The following is a 20,422-nucleotide window of genomic DNA, read 5'->3' as shown; positions in this document are numbered from 1 at the left end:
GGAGACTGCCAACACAAAAAAATCTTTTCAATTTTCCCTCAAACAGCTAGCCAAGAAGACTGCCTCTGAAGTAGACAGGAAGATGGACTGCTACCTCTGCTACCTCAATGGCAGCCCCTGGGCTCCACGTAACTGATTCTGATAGCAGTGTGGGCTCAGGGTTCAAAGGATTAATGGGGCTTTTGAGAATGTGCCAGCCTGGATCACATCTACAGGTTGTCTGTGGAGTCTGACCATTGCACCTCTGCCAATCTAAGCATTTCAAGAGAGTTCCATCCCTATGTCTGAGAAGCTACATTTGCCTTGGGCCACCCAAACACACAAAAGTGAGTGGGCATGGGGAGTTCCCTCTACACAGTCTCTTGGGGTACCCAAAGAACATAACTGTAGAGGGCTGGGAAGTGTGCCTCGGTGTCACTCTCATGGGACTAGAGCTTTGTGGAATTCTGTGATGGAATAGGTTCAGGGCATGGAAGTAAACCCAGGTGATGACAGGGTCTGCTGTGGTAAGAAACACACACCTGGACAACCCAAGTGTAAGACACAGCACAGGTGAGCAGCCCATCCACTCACCTCACCGTGCAACAGAACACACATTTGCAACTTAAGACATGGTCAAAGTCAGCATGCAGAGAAGAATTCTGCAATAGCTCCTTAAAGTTTATAAGGCCATCCTCATAGCTAAATCCCAACTTTTGTACCAACAATAATTTCAGAATAATATAAACATGGTGGAGATATGTGGCTCCTGCTAACACATCTTGCCAGCACTTTCCCATACTGCCTTAATATATGAAGACTATTGTAGCACAAATAATAAAAATCTGGAGATAGGTATTGGGGTTCAGCCCAAAAACCAGAAAAGCAAAGCAGCCAAGCCACTAGAGAAGTCTTAGTTCTACCAAGGCTGGGCGACCACAGACTAAACAGACTGAGCAGACTAAGAAGGCTAAAGAGACTGAGCAACCCAGACCTCTCTCTCCTCCCACCTTATATTCCCTCTAGTGTTGGGATTAAAGGTGTGACTCCCCAGTCCTGGGATTAAAGGTGAGTCACCTCCACCTCGATTTGTTTCTGCAATGATACTGTGTAGCCCAAGTTCAAGGTGGCCTTGAACTCACAGAGATCCATCTGCCTCTGTCTCCCAAATCCTGGAATTAAAGATGTGTGCTACCATTGCCTGGTCTCTAATGGCTTAGCTTTGCCCCTAGTCTTCAGGCAAGATTTATTTATTATAATACAGATAATATACCACTATAGGCCACAACTGGACCTCTGTCATTCTAGCTATTTCTAAATGTCTCTTGAGCATATTGAATTACATTGAAATTATGTTTTTAAAGAAATTGAACAATCTCTTATATTTTTTTTAAAAAAGTACTTTGCCATTCACATAGATTTGAGACATCCAAATATCAAAGTTTAGTGCATATTATACTATAACTCAGTGGGAGGAAAATGCCTTGGAAAACATCTTCAGAAAGAAAGCCTTGGACCAATTCTTGCCTCATTTTAGTGCCCTTTCATGCCAGAGTTAGCATATTTTTACCAGATGCAGCAGAGCTCAACACCAAATATTAACTTCTCCTTTACAAAGTTTATATGGTCAGGAATTCATCACTAAGCACATCCAAGTGAAGTCAAAATTGTGGACACTCACGGATCCACTCACTAAATACATCTCTACATATAAAGTGGTGATCCGTGAAAAAGTAAAGACGGTGATAGAAATGATAACATGGAAGAAAAATTCAAGCAAAGAGCAATAGCCAAAGGGGCAGAAGAGGCGACAGATATTCAGAGTCTAGTTTCACACTGCTATTACTGAGAAAATATGCTTTGGGTGAATGAGAAATTAATATTCAGTGTTGAGCTCTGCCATATATAATTAAAATATGCGAGCTTTGGTATGAATGGGCACTAAGGACGAGGCAATAATTGGTTCAAGGCTCTCCACTTGAAGATGCTGTTCCCAGGCATTTTCCTCCAATGTGAACATAAATAATAGTGTATAAATATAAATAATACTGGATAAATATAAATATTAAAAGTTAGAGTACTAAATTTTGATTATTTGATGTCTCAAACCTATTTGAATTGTAACATGCTTTTGTTTATATAAATAAGAGAGTGTTTAATTTCTTTAAAAACATAAGTTCAATGTGATTTGCTATGCTCAAGGGACATCTATAAATGTCTAGAAGAGTATTGACCTGGACTTCAGAGGACAGAGGTCCAGATGTGATCTTCATATGTTAAGACAGTATGAGAAAGCAACGGCAAGATATGTAAGCAGGGGCCACATTATCTTTATCATGTTTACATTATTCTGAAATTATTTTGGTACATAAATTGGAATTTAGATATGAGGAAGATAGTCTTACATGTTTTAAAGATATATAGGAGGGGAAGGATCTGCCCTGGAAGTTGACTTAGACCATATATTGTAAACAACGTGTGTGGGCTGCTCACATGTGCTTTCTTTGAAAATATAATTTTCTGAACTAATATAAATACCAATTCTTGGGGTTCTTTCTAAAAAACATTCTAAAGGGAAGTTTCATGTTATGCATAGCCTCTGAGAGAAAGTTTTTAGTTGCCTGAAGAGTAGAGACAATCTACAGAAATCAAAAAGGGACAAGACAAAAGTCATTGCCAATCCAGACAAGCATGCCTCAAGTCAACAAGATCCCCAGATTCCTCCCCTCAGTCTCATGACAAGGCTGAGAAACACCAGGCACTGGGAGTGACCACAAGGGTTGGTATTCCTTAAGGAATAGCAGATACACTGGGAGAGGATGGTAGAGAATACTTAACAAAAGGGATTGAGGAATATAATCCTTACACCAGTGGGGGAACATTCAAGAACTGTGTGTGGTCTGTGCCATGTTTTCCCAATTTATCCATGCTGTTCGAATGTATCAGTAGAATTAACTCAATGTGTGTTCTGGAAACTTCAGCCCCTTCTCCAACACTCCCTTGTCATCACCTCAAACACGCACATTCTAACCAATGTCATATTCCAAGGGGGGGGAGACATGGCAGAGAAAAAGAAATAAGGCAAACCTAGCCTCAAAACCTAACCACTGCTAAACTTCCAACTGGGGTTCTTGCAAAGTTACCACCTCCCTCTGAGCTGACCTCACTCCAGCCAGGAACTCAGCCTGCAGGGCTGGAAGACAAATGTCATGTTGCAGGGCACATTAGAGTCTATATTCTTTTACCTCCCACTCCTACCTTGTTACTTCACCCTTGAGACTCCTGAACCAAAAAAAAAAAAACAAAAAACAAAAAAACCTTTTTGCTAAGGTCACCAAGTGACCCATATTCAATGGACTGCTGAGACAACCATGAAGCCAGCTCACAGGACAAGGGCAGAAACTGTTCTGTCTTGTCACTGTGATAAAAAGTACTGACAACAGCAATCTGAGGAAGGACGCGTTTGTCTGGGCTCATGATTCAAGGGTACGGTTCATCATTAGCAGAGAAGTCATTTTCTGTTGCTGTGAGAAAACACAATGACCAAGGCGACTTAAAGAAAAAAGAGTCTCTTTGGACTTGAGGTTGTAGAGGGAGAAGAGTCCATCCCAGTGGGAAAGCACAGCAGCAAATGTCAGGCATGGTGTTGGGAGCAGGAACCTGAGTTCACATCTTTAAATGTAGGCACCAAGCAGAAAAAGCAAACTGGAAGTGACTTGAGGTTTCTAATCTCAGAGCCCACCCGCAGTGACATACTTCCTGCAGCAAGGTTGTGTCTCCCAAACCTCTCTAAGCAGCGCCACCGAGTGGGGAGTGAGCGCTCAAACACCCAAGCCTTTGGGGGACGTTCTCATTCAAGTTCAAGCCACTACCGTGTGGCTGTGGAGATGGGAGACAGCTGCTCACACTGCTCTTGTAAGGAGAAAACGGAAGAGATAAGAGCTGGTACTCAGCCAGGTGTCTCCTTTTTATTCAGTCCAGCGCCCTGGCCCATGTGATGGGGTCGGTCAAGTTTTTATCTCCTCACTTAAACCTCTCTTGAAGTGTCCTCACAGACATACCAGAGGTGTATCTCCTAGGTGACTTCAAATTCCGTTAAGCTAGCAAGATGAGGCACTACACCGGTCACTTTGACTTACTGAGTTTCTCAACTGCTTTTGACCCTGTTGGCCACTGCCCCCTCGAAACCCTCTCCACCACCATCTCAGTCACATCACTCCCTTAACTTCCATTCCCTATACCCTTTTGTACCCCCTTTATTTGTATCTCTTTCCCCTTAGCCTGACCATTAGATGCTGAAGCTTCCCAAGAACTCACTTTTCTTTCCGCTGCATCTTCCTTCCTTTGGTCCTCCTGTCTCCATCCATGGCCATGAAACACAGTTCATAACAAACCTATGTAAATGGCTCCCCTTCCAGTTGTGTTGTGCGTTGCTTATGGAGTTACAGGACAATGCACCCACTCCTGACACTTGAGTTATCATTTATATATTATCTATTTCCAAATGTATGTGTCAGCCTCAAACAACTCTGAAACTCAAGCCCACATACAGCATTGACTCCTTAGGATTCACTTGTTCATCTCAAATACATTTAAAATAGCCTATTCTACATGCACAAATCCAGCCCCCGTCGGCATCTCCTGCCTCCACAAATGACAGCAGCTCCATCCATCTCAAGACAAAGAACACATCCTTATCGCTTCTCCTTGGCGCTTACTACAATGTAGGCACATCGAATGTTGGGCTTTCATTCATAATTGGGCCTCCAGAGTCAGAAGACTATGTGTAATAAACTTGTTGAATGAAATAATAAAGTCCTATTAGTTTTATGTTCTGTCTATCTGGGAAATCGTTTCCATCATCACCCAGCTCCCTTGCTTGGATTGCTTCCTGCAGTTCACCCTCTGAATCTGGTTAATACCAGATCGTCTTTCAGCTCTCACCTCAGTAGCACTCTCTCAGGGAACCTCCACTATGACCCAAACTAAGCCAGGTCCCCTGTAGATGCTATCATCGTGTGTCTCACTCAACACTTCTTCCATCTGCCCACTACACTTCTACCTTTGGTCCGACCTCTATGTGAATCGCTCTCGTCTCTCCTATTCCATAAGAATTCTGAACTCACCCAGAAAAGTAACCAATACGCTTAGTGCTGAGAGTCCTGGGAGAAAGAAATCTCAAGTCATTCTAAAGTAGAAACTGAGGACACAAACGCCACACCGCGTGACATCTGCAGAAACATAACCACAGAGAACTGAGGACAGAGGCATGCGCCATCTTGGCTGGCTTTACAAGGCAGACATTTTACTCTTCCATCCTTCTGGTCATGTCCAATCCGCATCCACATGCCACATGGGTCCTAGGATAGCTATGAAAGCCTCTGGATATATTTGTAGATGACAACATCATGTTGCCATATCAAAGGACTGGACATCCTTGTAGAACCATGCCTATATTCACAGCATTCGTGAAAATCACTTACACATTCCATCTTTTCTTCCTGCTTGGCCCTCCAGGACTGCCCTGTGTGGGTCCAGTCTGAAGAACCTCTCCCCCCTTCTCTATGCTCTCCGTTCCATGAAGAGATGCATGCTATCTCAAAAGGCTTCCCCTCCTCTGGTATCTGTCCACTCTTACCCCTTCTCTCCTCTTGCTTTCTTCAAAAGCTATTACCCCACACTTCCCTGATGATGTGTTAGAATTTCTTGAATTTCACCGAGATCTTTGAGAAAGAAATTGCCATTGTAAGGCTTTAGTCTCCATGTAAGAAACGGCTTCCCCTAAAGCCTTTAGTTCCACAATGGACAAGCCCCTCTCTGCTGCACACAAACCACGCCAATGCTGGGAAAGCAAGCGGGACTCCCTGAGCGTGCAAGCTGTGTATGATTGCTGGGCTGTCTCTCTCTCCAGCAACCCCAAGGCACCTAGAAGTGATTCTCACATATGGCATCTGCAAAAGCGTGTCTACATGAAGGAAACCCGGATGGCATTGGCCCATGGCTGACATTAGTCTGTGTAGTCCCCACACGTCATTCAGTCTTGTCTCAAATACGACCTTTTCTGGAAGCCTTTCTCATCTTGCCGCTCACACCACCATAGCAGCCAGTGCTTAACATTCAAACTCCTGCAACTAGCTGTCGAGTGTCTGTCTGTCTTCTCCTCCACAGCATCCTAGGAGCTCCACACAGTAGCTGGAACACAGACGGCTCAAAGCCAGGGATTTTGTTTTGGTTTGGTTTGGTTGATGTATATTCATTATATATAGTACTGGTTACATAAGGGTATTTCCATACAAGTGTACAATGCTTTATAAACATATTCCTGCCATACACTCACCCTCTCCTCTTTACCCTTCCCCCTCCTGTTAGATCCCTTTGTTCTTCTAAACAGTCTTGCTTCAAATTTTAGGTCACTAAAACTTAACGTGTAGTTCTGTGGTCTTACACATAATCTAGGATCAACAAGTAAGAGGAAGCTTGAAACATTTGTCTGAGACCCTTATTGAGTCCCTTGATGTGATTCTCTGCAGTTGCATCCATAATTCCAGGTGTACACATAATGTAATTTCCTTTATCCATCCCTCTGTTGAGCACCTTCACGTTCACTATGCTCTTGTAGACAGTACTGTAGTGAACACTGGTATGCAAGTATTGTGTGTTAACTTTAATTCTTTGGGGAAATTATCCAGGAGAGATGTAGCTGGGTCGCGTGGCAAATCTCGATTTAGGTTTTCTCACAACGCTCCACCCTTCTCCAGAGTCAGAATCAATATTTCATAGTGAAATTGCATTACCTGTGTCCTCCATGTAATGCCATCACTACAGCCAACCTGTCCTAGAACGGCATTCCCATGTTTATCTACAAATCATTAATTTTTAAATGCCAGAACCATATTGCCAGGACCATCACAAAATAGAAGGAAGGGAAGGAGATGAGGGAGCTCATTATTTGGCATTTCTACAAGTCTAATAAGATCTCAACTATAATAAACCCCTACATGTCTAAGAGGAACTATAGCGCGTTAAGAGCAGAGAACCAAGTTCTCAGTGTTAAAGAATCCGTTCAGAATCCAGATGGCCTGGCTTCCCCACGCCTTCCTCAGTCAGTGTGTTTGTAAGTTCCTACAGCACTCTGATTGCCCCTCTTGGGGAAGAAGAATAAATACTGGTGTTTCTGAGAATCTGTTCTGTATCAACTGCTATGCGCACAGCACAGTTCGGCAGCTCATAGCCTCGGAGCGCACGAACTCACAACGCTGAACCCAGCGCTTCTGTTGCTTTCTGATGGGTGTGGGAGTCTGGAGTGCTATCTCTGTTTATCAGCCTTGGAGTCTAAAAGGCCATTTTTGTCTCTGGCTGTAGACTTCAGCTTATCTGCTAAGGGGCTTGTGGCTGGCACACTCCTCAGTAAGACTACTAGTGTTTAAATGTTCTCAAGTCGGTTTATTTTTTCAGACTGAATTGGCTCAACCCATCACAGAATCTAAATGGAGCTTGTAGTTTCAGCTTTACGGTTTCCAGACTATCTCTAGAGCCTGTCAAAAACTGTAACATTGGGGCTGGGAAGATGGCTTGGTCGGTAGGGCTCTTGTGTTACAAGTGCAAGGACCTGAGTTTGGTCTCCAGAGTCCAAAATCAGGGTAGGGGGTTTGGGGGAGCCAGACACGGTAACACATGCCTGAAAGGCAGAGCTGAGGGAAGAGACAAGAAGATCCCCAGGGCTCACTGGCCCGCCAGCCTAGACAAATCTGCTAGTTCCTGTCCAGTGAGAGATTCTGTCTCCAAAACAAGACAAGAGCCACTGAGATTGCTCTGGGGGTAAATGTATCTGCCAGGCAAGCCTAGAGATCCTAGTTTGACCTCTTGCAAAATACAGAAGATTATGCATATCCCAGAGATCCCTTGATGCTCATGGGAGACTGTTTTAATTGGGCCAACAGCCATCCTTCACTTCCTTGGAGCACTATAGGTCTTCAAGAGTATGGGAGAGAGCACACAGCCACCTTGTCACCCTAAGGACAATCCTGAGCAATGGCAGCCAAGAGTACGCAGCACGCTAGTCCCTGAGAAACACAGGGACTCTGTGCTTCATTTTCTCAACAGAGAGCACAGAATGACCGCCCTGCTCGTGACTGAAACTGATCTATTTTGTTCCTGTCTCTTTCTGTTTCATTTTCATTGACCTTGAAATAGTGAACTGCAATCGACTATCTCTAGAAGATAGAGCAGTCCCCTCCCACCCTGGTATTGCGTTGGCAGTGCCCCCCACCCTGGTACTGCATTAGCAGTGTGAGATGAAACCAAGGTCCTTCCTTCACGTTACTAAGGGACTTTTGAAAATGCATAATAAAGTAGGTGGTAATTCAATGAAAGGAAATATAATAAATGGACCATTGGGGAGGGTGCTGAAGTTTAGCGAGCTCCAAAAACTAAAGGAGCCTAGGGTGATTAGAACTGGGTGAGCAAAGGAGACATAGAGATAAGGCCACAGAGGAGCCCGATGGCTTAGACGGCTCAGGCCAGGCTAAGGATGTGGGACAGCATCTTTGCGTGACTGGACTCTGCATGTGACAAGAGAAGAATGGCTTCGTGAACTAGGTTACAGCAACACTTCAGAAGTCCAGCCAACACTGAGTCCCAACGTGTGTTCTCAACACTTGCAAGTGGAACCGACACTTCATTGTAGAAAGAAAAGGAAAAGGATTTGAAAGGGAAGGGAAGGGGATGGTGAAGGGAGAGAGGAAACCCATGTCAGGATCAAGTTGCAGAAGATGTCTTATGTTCGTCTTTTGCCTACAGGAAAACAGAAACCAATATCACAACTACAATTGTATGCAAACATGCACACATGTGATGCTATACACAAAAGGAAAAAAATCTGTTGCCTAGAATAATAGATTTGTCACTGGTTTCATCTCTTTACTAAATTTTCTTGGGTTCTCATAGTAAAACATTTTAACTATGATTATAATTTGGCAAAAGGCTATGAAAGCCACATTTTCTAAAATAAATTTCAAGTTTTGTCAACTCCACCCACCCATGGACCACCACACAAACTTCAATTCACAGTGAATCTCACTGCCATTATGATGGGGCAAAGCCAGGGATCACAACATTCCAGCCACCTGCCTGGTGGGTGGTCTAATTAAGATCCTTTAATTAGATGAGGAAAAACAAATTCGATCCATACTAACCCAGCTGTGGACATCTGCCATAGGACGCCCAGGATCCTCTGAATTCACCTTCTGATCCCATCACTACCCAGAAGCCATTTCAAAGAGCGTTTCCCACATGCCAGTCAAACCTCCTCAGGACTGTGTGAGGCCAGAAATTAAACCGCTCTATTTTCACTCACTTATTAGGATTTCTAGGCCATGCCTAAGACTATGAAAAAGACAAAACTCTTTATCCACCGTAAAGTCTCCACAAGTGGTACAGACGTGAAAAAGAGAAGTGATTCACTATGAGGTTACAGCAGGACAGCCTTAGTAGAGAGAAGACAGGTCAGGATCCCCAGCTCTGGGAGGGCGGGGCAGAAGCTACCAAAAGGATGTGAATTCTGAGCTAGGTCTTACAAGAGAACTGTGCGCTTGCCACGCATACAGGACAGAAACGGCGCTGCAGAGAAAGAAATAGCATGCAGATAAAGACACGGCTGGCAAGTGCCAGGAAGGACACAGGAAACACATAGAGACACCCACCATGGGGACATCAGACCAGGGCTGACAAGTCACCACAGGTCTGGACTTGCAGCGACAACATCTGAAAAGACCGTGCAGGTTGAGAGAAGGAAGGAGGAGTACTCGCTCACTTGATGGCCGGCAGCAGAGGAGCAGAGGGAGGTCTAGAGGAAGAACATTCCGGAAACTGGCCATTTGCCGAACTCTGACATTGCAGCTAAGCCTTCTTAAAGCACATACTGGCCAGTGGCTTATAATGAAATTCCATAATGTGCGTAAAAATGGAAACAAATGGCTTGTGATCTGCGACCAATGTGCGAACAGTTCTCATGATTTCAAAGGAGTTCTCCCAGAACTCTTTAAAACGATACTCCTTATTGGCAGATTGTAAAGAAATCTTGATCTCAGATGAAAACGGTGTGGAAAAACAAAAGGGGCTAAATACACGTTGAGTGCAAAGACTCATAGAGTGCACAGCAAAGAAGCAGAGGTTCCAGGGTGTTTGAGAAAGTGAGAGGCAGAGGGTGTGAGCCCTGGTAGCAGCCCCTGGTTGTAGCTATATTTCTCTAAGGCCGTGGTCCTCAACCTTCCTAATACTGGGGCCCTTTAATACTCTTCCTTATGTAGTGCCCCCCAACCATAAAACTATTTTGTTGCTACTTCATGACTGTCATTTTACTACTGTTATGAATCAGCACGTAAATATCTGCTAGGCAGGCTATCCAGCCCTGGGGGGAGTGGTTGCATGACCCACAGGTTGCAAACTGCTGGCTTCAGGGTTCTTTGTGAATTGCTTTTACTGATGACTTTCACTATAAATTACTTTTACTAATGAGAAGAGTGGTCTTCAGAGCAGTTAAGTGACTTCCCATGGTTCACACCAAGTCAACACAAAAACCAACTGTGCAACCCACAGTCCCAGCTTCCAGGAGACTGCTCTGTGTGTATGTGCACGCGCACGCGTGTGTTTTACCACATCTTCTGGCACGTTCCACAGGCCAATACTGAGTCAGAAAGAGAAGAAGGGAGTCAGTTAAAAGTTGAATTAAGAACACGGCAATCCCATCAGCCCTGGGCCGGGAGCTGACGTTGGTTTTTATAAGGAGTCAAGGAAAAGGAATACTACAAGCAACGTCGGCATGCCGGTCAGTCCACTGGGCATGCGCAAGCCCTCACAGTCAATGATGGAAAGTTGTTCTCTTGGCATTTTACAATCGCTTGGTAAACAAATACCTCCTGGAGGGGGTTGCTCACATGCCGAGCATCCTCTGGGCCCTGGAGAGTCCCAAGAACAAGGCAGAGCCTCCTCCATCACAGAGCCACATTCTGGTTGGTGAAGACATAATAAACAAGCCAGCTAATGAATACACAAGAGGGAAGTTAGCGCTAGGCAGACAAGTAAGAAGCGATGATGTAACGGAGTCTGACAAGAGGGAAGGTGGGCTGGGCACAGTGCCGTCCTGAGTGCGGAGGGGCGGTCCCCTCCAGGAGGACGTGCTCTAGAGAACCAGGCATGCGCATTCACGTATGAAGATGGCACAGTCCTTGTTGTTCAAGCGTGTGCGTGACCGCATACAGATGATGTCTGCCTGTCCACATAATTCCAACAGCAACCAGAGAGAGCATGCTGTTCCAAGGAACCGGCTTCCCACCTACAGCAGGCTAGAAAATCTGGTCTTGGGGTCTCAAGAACAGGAGAGCTGAACCTGCCCCTCACTGGTTATAGCACTGGAAAGAGCAGGCCCTGCATCCAGGCAACACAGTAGAGCTGGCCCTGTTGACAGGACACAGGTAATCTGTCCCCCATGAAAGTGTGTGGGAGATCTGGCCCCACCCCTCATCTACCATATGGTGGAGTGGGGGAGGGAGAGAAGACACCCCCCCATCCTGTCCCTCACCACTTGGGGTCATGAGAGGGAGAGAATTGATACTGCACCTCACCCAGGCAGCGTAGGAGAGCTAAACCTCCTGGCAGGACCTAGGTGAACCAGCTCACAGGGTGTGAGAGCAGGAAAGCTGACCTCGCCTCCCTCATCAGCCATGTGTTGGCACGGGTGAGGGAAAGACGCCCTCCCTTCTCTCACTCCTGCCACATGCAGCAGGCAGGAGAGCCGGCCCTGGAACCATTAGAACAGGAGAGCTGGTCCAGCCCGTCACCAGCTGTAGCACGCAGGAGAGCAAACAGGCCCTCGCCTGGGGAGCACACAAGAGCTGAGCCTGTTGGCAGGGACACAGGTGAGCAGGTCCTGTAGACATGAGAGCAGGAAAGTGTCACCTGCCCCCTCCCTCGTATGCCATATGGTGGCTTTGGTTGAGGAAATATGACCCCTACCCCTTGCCAATTGTGGTAAGTGGGAGGGCCAACCACCAGAGAGCTGGGCCTATCCCTCATCAACTGCAGCAATTCAGACAATGGGCCTTTTACCTTACCTGGCCAGGACAGTAGAACTGGCCCTGGTGGTGTGGGTGCGGGTGAGCTGGCCCTGAGGGCTGAGAGCAGGGGAGCTGCCCCTGCTCCTTGCTGCCTGCTGCACTGGGTGAGCTGCTGGAGCAGTGCTGAAGAGCTGGCCCAGGTGGTGACGATGAGGGAAAGCTGCCAGATGACCAACCCAGCTGCCACCCAGGCCCAGAACCAGGATATGAGTTAGGCCACCCCAGCATCCACCTCATCTGTGAACAGCTGAAGGGGCCAAATCTGCACATCTAAAGCCACAGGATTTCCATGACCCGGGACAGCAACAGGATAGCCAGGAGTGGTCCCAGTGAGGGCCCAGCATCCACAGGATAGCAGAAGCCAGACCAGCAATCCAAATGCTTACAAGTACAGATGGACTGAGGGGTATACTGTGTGACTCACTGGGCTGCACCACAGCTTCCACACGGAGATTTGTTTTGTTTTCTTGGCTAGACTTTTAAATTTTGTTTTGTTTGGGGGAGGTCACAAGGGCAGAGGGTGGAGGCGAGGGGACGGGGAGAAGAGCAGGATCGGATAGGGAGAAGAATGGGATTGGGATGCATGATGTGAGATCCACAAGAATCAACACAAAGTTTAAAAAAAATAACAAACTAAAAAAACCAGTCTCTATTAGATTGAGCTGCCTACTGTTCAGTGACTTCTGCCCTGTGACAGGCTTGCCCACCCGCCTGCCAACCTCCCTCCCTTCCTTCCTCCCTTCCTTCCTTCATTTATTCATTCCTCAGGACTTGACAACAGACACTTGACACTATTCTGACCTCCTTTCTATAGGACTCTGCTTATTTTAAACAAACACAAAACCATAGGATAGAGTAGAAGTGACAGAGATAACCATGGAGACCCCTGTGGTAATCAAAGGTCCTTGCTGGGCCGTGACAGTGGGAGGAAGTGGCGAGGACATGTGATGGCCCCAAAGTGGCTGCAACACTCTCCGGAACTCTTAGGAGAAAGACAGCGGAGGGATGTTGGAATTGATGTGAGGTCTCTAACACTGACAGAGTTGGAAGCGACACAAAACTCAAAAAGTCAGTCTGCTCTGGGAATGTTAAAAGGAAACAGTTGTTTGGAAACAAATTTCAAGGGTGAAAAGAATAGCTATTGGAGTGAAATCTGTGAGCAGCCTGACCACACAGTGGAGGCTGAGCAACGTGTCACTCACAGAACTAGGGTTTAGCTCCTAGCACCTCCCATGCCCAGCACCCAACTGATAAACCCTGAGCTCCGTTAACATCAGCAGTGGGTCAATGATTCCACCCAGGGTCAAGCTGAATCCTAAATCCCAGCCCAGTCTTGTTACGATCTCCTTTGCCTTGCCCCAGCATCCCATGGTGCAAGGACCGCGTTTCCACATCACTACCTCAAGTTCACAGAGAATGTGGCACGGTTCCGATTGTATTCCCCCTAACTGGTCCCCAGATCAGGTTAGGATCAACAGACAAAAGGCAGATGGCGCAGGCCTTACCCACTGTACGCTTGATAGCGTTGATGTGGACCCTTGACACTTTGTTAGCCTCCTCTCTGTGGTTTAGCAAAATTAGCCTCCTTGGTGGGTGGAGTCATAGAGCGCTCTCCGTCGTCTTCCGGGCACCTCTTTCTCCTGCTGCCTACAGCACCAGAAATAAATCCATAAAGTCAGCCCTCTCAGGAAACATGGTCACTCCCACATTCTGCCGTCCTGCTGGCACCTGTGCAGGTGAGGTGACAATGACACACCCACCGTGTGACACTCAAGCCTCCATCTCCCTGCTCGCGGTTCCCTAATCTGGAAGGACGATGACGATTTCTCCTCAGCTCTCAGTGGACACTCTTCATACTCGACTCAACGGGACTGCTTTCTACCCATGGCGTGATTGTGTCTTCACTCAAAGTTAAGTCAACATTCTTTTCGGAGATTGGGGGAGGGGGGGTGCGAGTCAAGATAGGGTTGCTCTGTGTAACAGCTATGGCTGCCCTGGCCCTTGCTTTGTAGACCAGGTTGGACTCAAGCTTGCAGAGATCCTCCTGCCTCGGCCTCCTGAGTGCTGGCATTAAAGATGTGTGCCAACACATGCCATCTCTCTCCAGAGCATTTTAAATGGGATATCTCTGTTTACTTTGAAAAGTAAATGTAGGCATGCATTTGGAAATTGTACTTATGCGATAATAACAACATATAGTTCCTATTTTGGCATCTTTACTAAGGTTAATAATAACAACAGTGCTGTCTTAAAATTATTTTAGGTCACTTACAGTGTTTAATCCTTACTGTGTTTTTAGGTACAAAAATGATATTTCAGGTAATCAAAAATTCAACTTTTCTACTGCGGTATAATAATAAGTACTTATTCATGTGATATAATATGTGCAAAAGATGGGTGTGTAAGTAGATAAGCCACAGAAAGATTTAAAGGCTTAAAGACAGCGTGGATTTTAATCTAAATTTCTCATCTCCTAGCTGAGGGTGGCAACGGTCCTGCCATGTCCAGGAGATGCCGTTTTGCCCTAGTCCTCCTGACCTCAGAAATCTTCCCACGGCCTCTTCTGTGATGGTCCCTGAGGCTTTAGGGAGGGTCCAGCAGAGATGTCCCGTTTGTGACCGAGCATGGCACTGGCAGACTCTCTGCACGTGACCAGTGGTGACTCCGCCTTAGCCACGGTTCACTGCACAAAGCGACGTCTCTGAGGAGTGCGGCACTAATCCATGGGTGCACAGCCATGAATTTAGAGAGCGTTTTGATATTGTCCGTCTAGCAGAGTAGCAGCGATAGGCTTACGCCTGAATCCTGAGAGCTCCCCAACCACTGGTTCCGTTGCTGCACCCGGCAAGTGTTTTGTCCTTTGGAACAGGTCTTGGACCCAGTCAGAAAGCAGATGGTTACTCGTGTAACCTTCATGCGACTTTTGCAGCCGTGGGCATGTCTTGCCACACTGCCCATGATTGCGGCTCATAGGGCTCACAGTTGGGTGAGGCTCCTGGCCAACCTTCCAGCACTGTGAAAGCTAGCCAACAGAGAAGAAGCTTCCTGAGCAGTACTAACCGGTTCCCCACGTCCTGTGACCAAAGCGCATGGGGGCTTCTAACTAACCCACATTTGTAACTATGTTATTCCTGCCTCTCTGTTACAATTCTCTGTGCCAACAATCCAGAACCACTTCTGGACGTCAGCAAAAATCCTTTACATGTAACATACAATAATATTGTTCAAAACCAAGTTTTTCTGTTTTGCACCTTCCCAATCCTCATCTCACATTTCATGAAAAATCTGAGCGAGTTTCTCCCCAAAGCCTTGGGCCTTTTACCCAAGTCCCTCCTGTCCAGTCCCTCCTCCGTCCTCTCTGCCCAGCTGTGGATTACTGCTCTAGCGAACCCACGTGGTGAGGGTTCCAGGGATGGCACCACGCTCTCCTGCCAACAGTATTTGAAGAGACAGGGAAAAAACCTAAACCCTGGTGTAAACAGCACACTTAGGAAAGTAGACGATAATGTAGATCCTATTCCCATTAGCGGATTGTCAAATGCTTCCCAGGCCTGGAGGCACACGTCTGTCAACTAGCAGTTAAGAAACAGGGCCTGAGGATCAGTTGTTCAAGGTCATCCTCGGCTACGTGATGAGTCTGAAGCCATCCTGTGCTGTGAGACCCTGACTCAAAAAAAAAAGCAAAATAATTAAAATGAATGATCAAATGTGGATGGGTAGAGCATGTGACCCATGGAACACACTTGCTGGCTCTGATGTCATTATTAATTCTAAAGTCACATGCCAATAAATAGAAATTTTCTCTCTTTTTTAAGAAATCCTGCTTGGTTTAGTTGTAAAAATAGCACAGATCACCAGCCATCTTCAAAGAGTGTGAGGGCAAAGAGGGTCACACCAGTCCATCTGTCTTCACACTGGCAAATAGAGGCCTTTATTTCCGGGCCTTCATGGGGGTCTAAGCACCTGTGAGAGCCTGAGCTGGAACTGCAGCCTGGACCCTGGTTGGGCCTCAGCCTTGGTTGGAAGAGCCTGTGATCCTTGCCCATGTAGTCACAAAACCACTTCTCAAACTTGGGACAGATGTTGAAAGCAAGTTCACAGACAGGGTGTGGTTGGCACCCTTTGGCATTCTGAGTTGAACTTTCTTGGGCTTTATAGGGGCTTTATTAGCCTGGGCCCACGCAGTCATTGGCTTGCACATGTTCCTCGGGAACTTGACATTAATGCCATTGAAAGATTCCTAGATTTGTGGCCACCATTTATGTCCCGTTTTCAGGACTAGTTGCGTGTAGCCTGTCATTTCAACTGAACTCACAACTCCCAAAACACCTGGGACAAGAAGAGAAACAGAAATCTGTCTGACAAGTAATACTGAAATCCCACAATGATCTTCTATGCTATTGGAAAGGTGTGGCCATTCGAAATATTTCTGTGCACCACAAAATCCACCCTAACATTCTGTCGGGGTCCCATGCACCCGCTCTAGGAGCCTGTGCCTCCCTGGACAGGCTATGAAAGTTGGGGTACTGGAATACTCTGTCCACCTGCCTTCCCACTGCCCACTCTGTGAAGGGCAGAACTTCGGGACCTTCAGCCATCAGTGTGTCTCCAGTGCTTAGCACAGTGTCCAAGCACTACAGGAAGGCTTCAGTAAAATAAGCACTGGACATTCTGCTATAAGACAACAAAAAGAACTTCACCTAACCCTCTCTGTGCTGCCTTCTGGCCAGGAGGAAGCTCAGTGCTCCGTTCAAGGCCTGGTCTTTCTCAGCCGGCAGTTTTCACCTGCTGTTCTCTCATCTTCCTTATTCTGTGTAGTCTTTGGTTGAGAGCATGTATTTTGGTCTCAGTGCATCTGTGTAAACATCTCAGCTCTTCTTTAAATTAAACCAGAGAGCTACCCAGGTATGAGGTTACATTCCTATAACCTGAGGATTTGGGAGGCTGAGTCAGGAGGATCATGATTTTAAGACCAGCCTCGAATACACAGTGAGGTTGTCTCAAAATTAATTAATAATGATAATGTTGTCCTAGTTGGGTTTCATTATTTCATCTTAAGGTTATAGTTCATCACCAAGAGAACCAAATCATTCAAAACAGGAACCGTGGCAGAAGGCTGCTGAATCTCAGGGTCATGTTCAGCTACCTTTTTTATACACCACCTGCCCAGGGATGGTGCTGCCCACAGTGGGCTGGACCCTTCCATATCCCTTCAATCAAGACTGTTCCCCACAGACATGCCTTGGGATAACCAAGTGGAAACAATTCTTCCTGTTCTTCTTATCCTCCTCTTCTTCCTCCTCCTTCATCGTAATTTTATTTTTGACCTTTTAATTGAAATAAAGTCATTTTCATCCAATATATTCTCATCAATTTCCCCTCCCTTGTCTCATCCCAGATCCTCCCCTCCTCCCCACCTACCCTTCCCTCATTCTCTCTCTTCAGAAAACAGTGAAAGAGGATAAAAAAAACAAGGATAAGACAAAATGAACAGACTAACATACAAAAACTGAATAAAAAAAGAGAGAAACTAAGAAAGGGCACAAGAAATGCAGGCACATGCAGAGAGAACATAAAAATTCAAAATCAGAAACTGTAATATACACGCAAAAGACCAGTAAGAGAGCCAAGCATGCACATGCTTTTAATCAAAGCCACTTGGGAGGCAGGTGGTTCCCTGCGTTTGAGGCCAGCTTGATCTACAGAGTGAGTTCCAGGAGAGTCAGGGATACACAGAGAAACCCAGTCATTAAAAGAATCTCCGAAAACATTCTTGAGCTGGTTCTGTGTTGACCATCTCCTCCTGGCCATGGCACCTGCCCTGAAGTGTGGTTAGTATACTCGGTGAAACCCATTGGAAAAAACCTAGCCTTTCCTTTGCACGTGAGTGTCAACTGCAGATTACTCTTTGTCAGAAATGTGAGCACGTGGCTACTTCCTCATCCCAGTGCTGGGGCCCTGCCTGGCTTCAACCTGTGCAGGCCTTGAGCCTGCTGCCACGGTCTGTGCCCTCACACGTGACTCAGTCCTGTTACGTCTGGAAGATACTGTTCCTTTGGTGTCCTCCAGCCCCTCGGACTCTTAAAACCTTCCTGCCTCCTCTTCTGCATAGCTCTCTGAGCCCTGAGGAGAGGGAGGTAATGAAGACATTTTAGTTAGGACAGTGCTTTCCAAGGTCTCTCACTCCCTGCATGGTATTCAGATGTAGGTCTCTGTATTAGCTCCCATCTCCTTCAGAAGAACACTTCTTCGATGGTGTCTGCATGAGACTCAGGCCTACAGGTAGATCAGAATGTCATTAGGAGTCATTTTTAGAAGAACCATGATATTTAGGTTTTTCCCCAGGTCCATGACCTATTATTCTGTCTCAGGTTCTTGGCCACGTGAACAGTATTAGTCAGGGTTTCATCCCACAGAGCGGGTCTTAAATCCAATCAGATAATGGTTGGTGACTCAAACAATGTGTTTGCCATGCTACACATGCAAGCAGGGCACCAATACAGATCACCACAGGGTTTGTAGCTGGGTTGGGGTGGACCTTTCCCCTCTGGTAGCATTTAGGGTACCGTCCGGTACCAAGAACACTGGTCAGTAGCGGGGAAGCTTCAAGTTAGATGCTCGCCTGACCTCTCTGTGTTCCATGAGATATGCACATGTCGTCTCTAACAATAGGGCCTTACCATCAAGTTGTGGAGAACAACCAATGGCCTTGTCAGGGGCCCGAGTTGTTTGAGAGCCCCTTTAGCTAACAATTTAATTAAATGTAACCCAATCCTGGCACTGGGGGTGTCGCTGGGTCACAAAAGATGTCTACTTGGGGCTTTGAGAGACAATTCCTCAACTGAGGTTTTCTCTTCTCAGGCTAACAATAAAAACTACCCGGAAGGAATGTGGAACATGGAGTTAAGTTAAAGTATAGTGTGTGTGTGTGTGTGGGTGTGTGTGCCTTAGGGTTATAATTGCTGTAAAGAAACATCATGACCAAAGGCACACAAAACAGGTTTTGTTTGGCTTACACTTCCACACCACTGTTCATTGTCAAAGGAAGTCAGGACAGGAATTCAAACAGAGCAGGGACCTGAGGCCCGAGTACTGTTTACAGGCTGGCTCAGTATGCTTTCCAAGTGCATCGCAGAACAACAAAGGTGATGTGTTCAGAGTCCAGCACACAGCTCCTGATCTCAGACTGTTCACACTGTCACAGAAAGGGGATCCCTTTACCTGTCAGCACCCCGTTTCTCACCTAGCTTCAGTCAGACTTCAGGAGCACAACTAAACATATGACCAAGTGCTTTGAAAAGCCTTTGGGGTTCCCACTGCCTCCTCCTGCTCTGTCTTGAATTTCTTCCGCTGACTCCTCTGAGACATCTTCTTGGGCAAGGAATGACCAAGCGGCCTTTTGTACCTACCAGGAATCCCCCAAGGTTCATGGAGCGAGTGAGGGAAGGGAATGTCCCATGGTCCAGTTTTCCTTGTCTTCCTTCTCACAATAAGTCACAGCTCTGAAAATCCATCACTACGGACAGTGGTGTCAGGCACTTAGCCTGCATTTTCATTTGAGGCATACAAAACTCTTAGATATCTCAACCCCAAAGCCTTGTCCAACCAGTGAAGACACAGAAAAGGATTTGAGGCACACTGGCCTCTCTAGAGTGTCCCTACAGGTTTTCAAACTATGATGCCGAGGAACAAGAAAGGCCCTTTGTCAGAATTTCAGGCATGGTAGCTAGTTAGAGATTACTGTGAAGGACTAAGAGACTCCTGAAGTAGCCTTCAAATTTTTCCCCAGAAATACCTAGGCAGTGGTGGCACACACCATTAAATCCCATCACTTGGGAGGCAGAGGCAGGGGCAGGTAGATCTCTGTGAGTTCAAAGCCAGCCTGGTCTACAGAGCGAGTTCCAGGACAGGCTCCAAAGCTACAGAGAAACCTTGTTTTGAAAAACCAAAATAAATAAATAAATAAATAAAAAACCAACAACAACAAAAACCTTTCCCTGGAAGTAAGCTAGTCCTGACTTCTCATCTTTTGCTCTCAGATAAGAGAGCAGCAGATTCCAAAAGAAAATCGTGTGTTTTCTAAAGAAAGACGCGTGCCAATACGCACGTCCGAACATGCACAAACAAGTTCTAGACTTCCCCGTCAAGACTGTTTACAGGTGCTACATAACTTGTGATTTAACCGCCCAGCGTGGGTCATAAAATGTCAGCAGCTTTCAGGGCTGAAAAAACATGCCCACTCCCCAAAGAAAAGCTGCAGAGAGAGGAGTCGCTCTTTACACCCACACGGCACTTACACTTGAGTGGAACCCCCGAAAATTCCCCTAAGC

This window comes from Microtus pennsylvanicus, chromosome 15 (genome assembly GCF_037038515.1).
Source record: "Microtus pennsylvanicus isolate mMicPen1 chromosome 15, mMicPen1.hap1, whole genome shotgun sequence".
Taxonomy (NCBI): Eukaryota; Metazoa; Chordata; class Mammalia; order Rodentia; family Cricetidae; genus Microtus; species Microtus pennsylvanicus.
Note: the sequence above shows the minus strand (reverse complement) of the source record.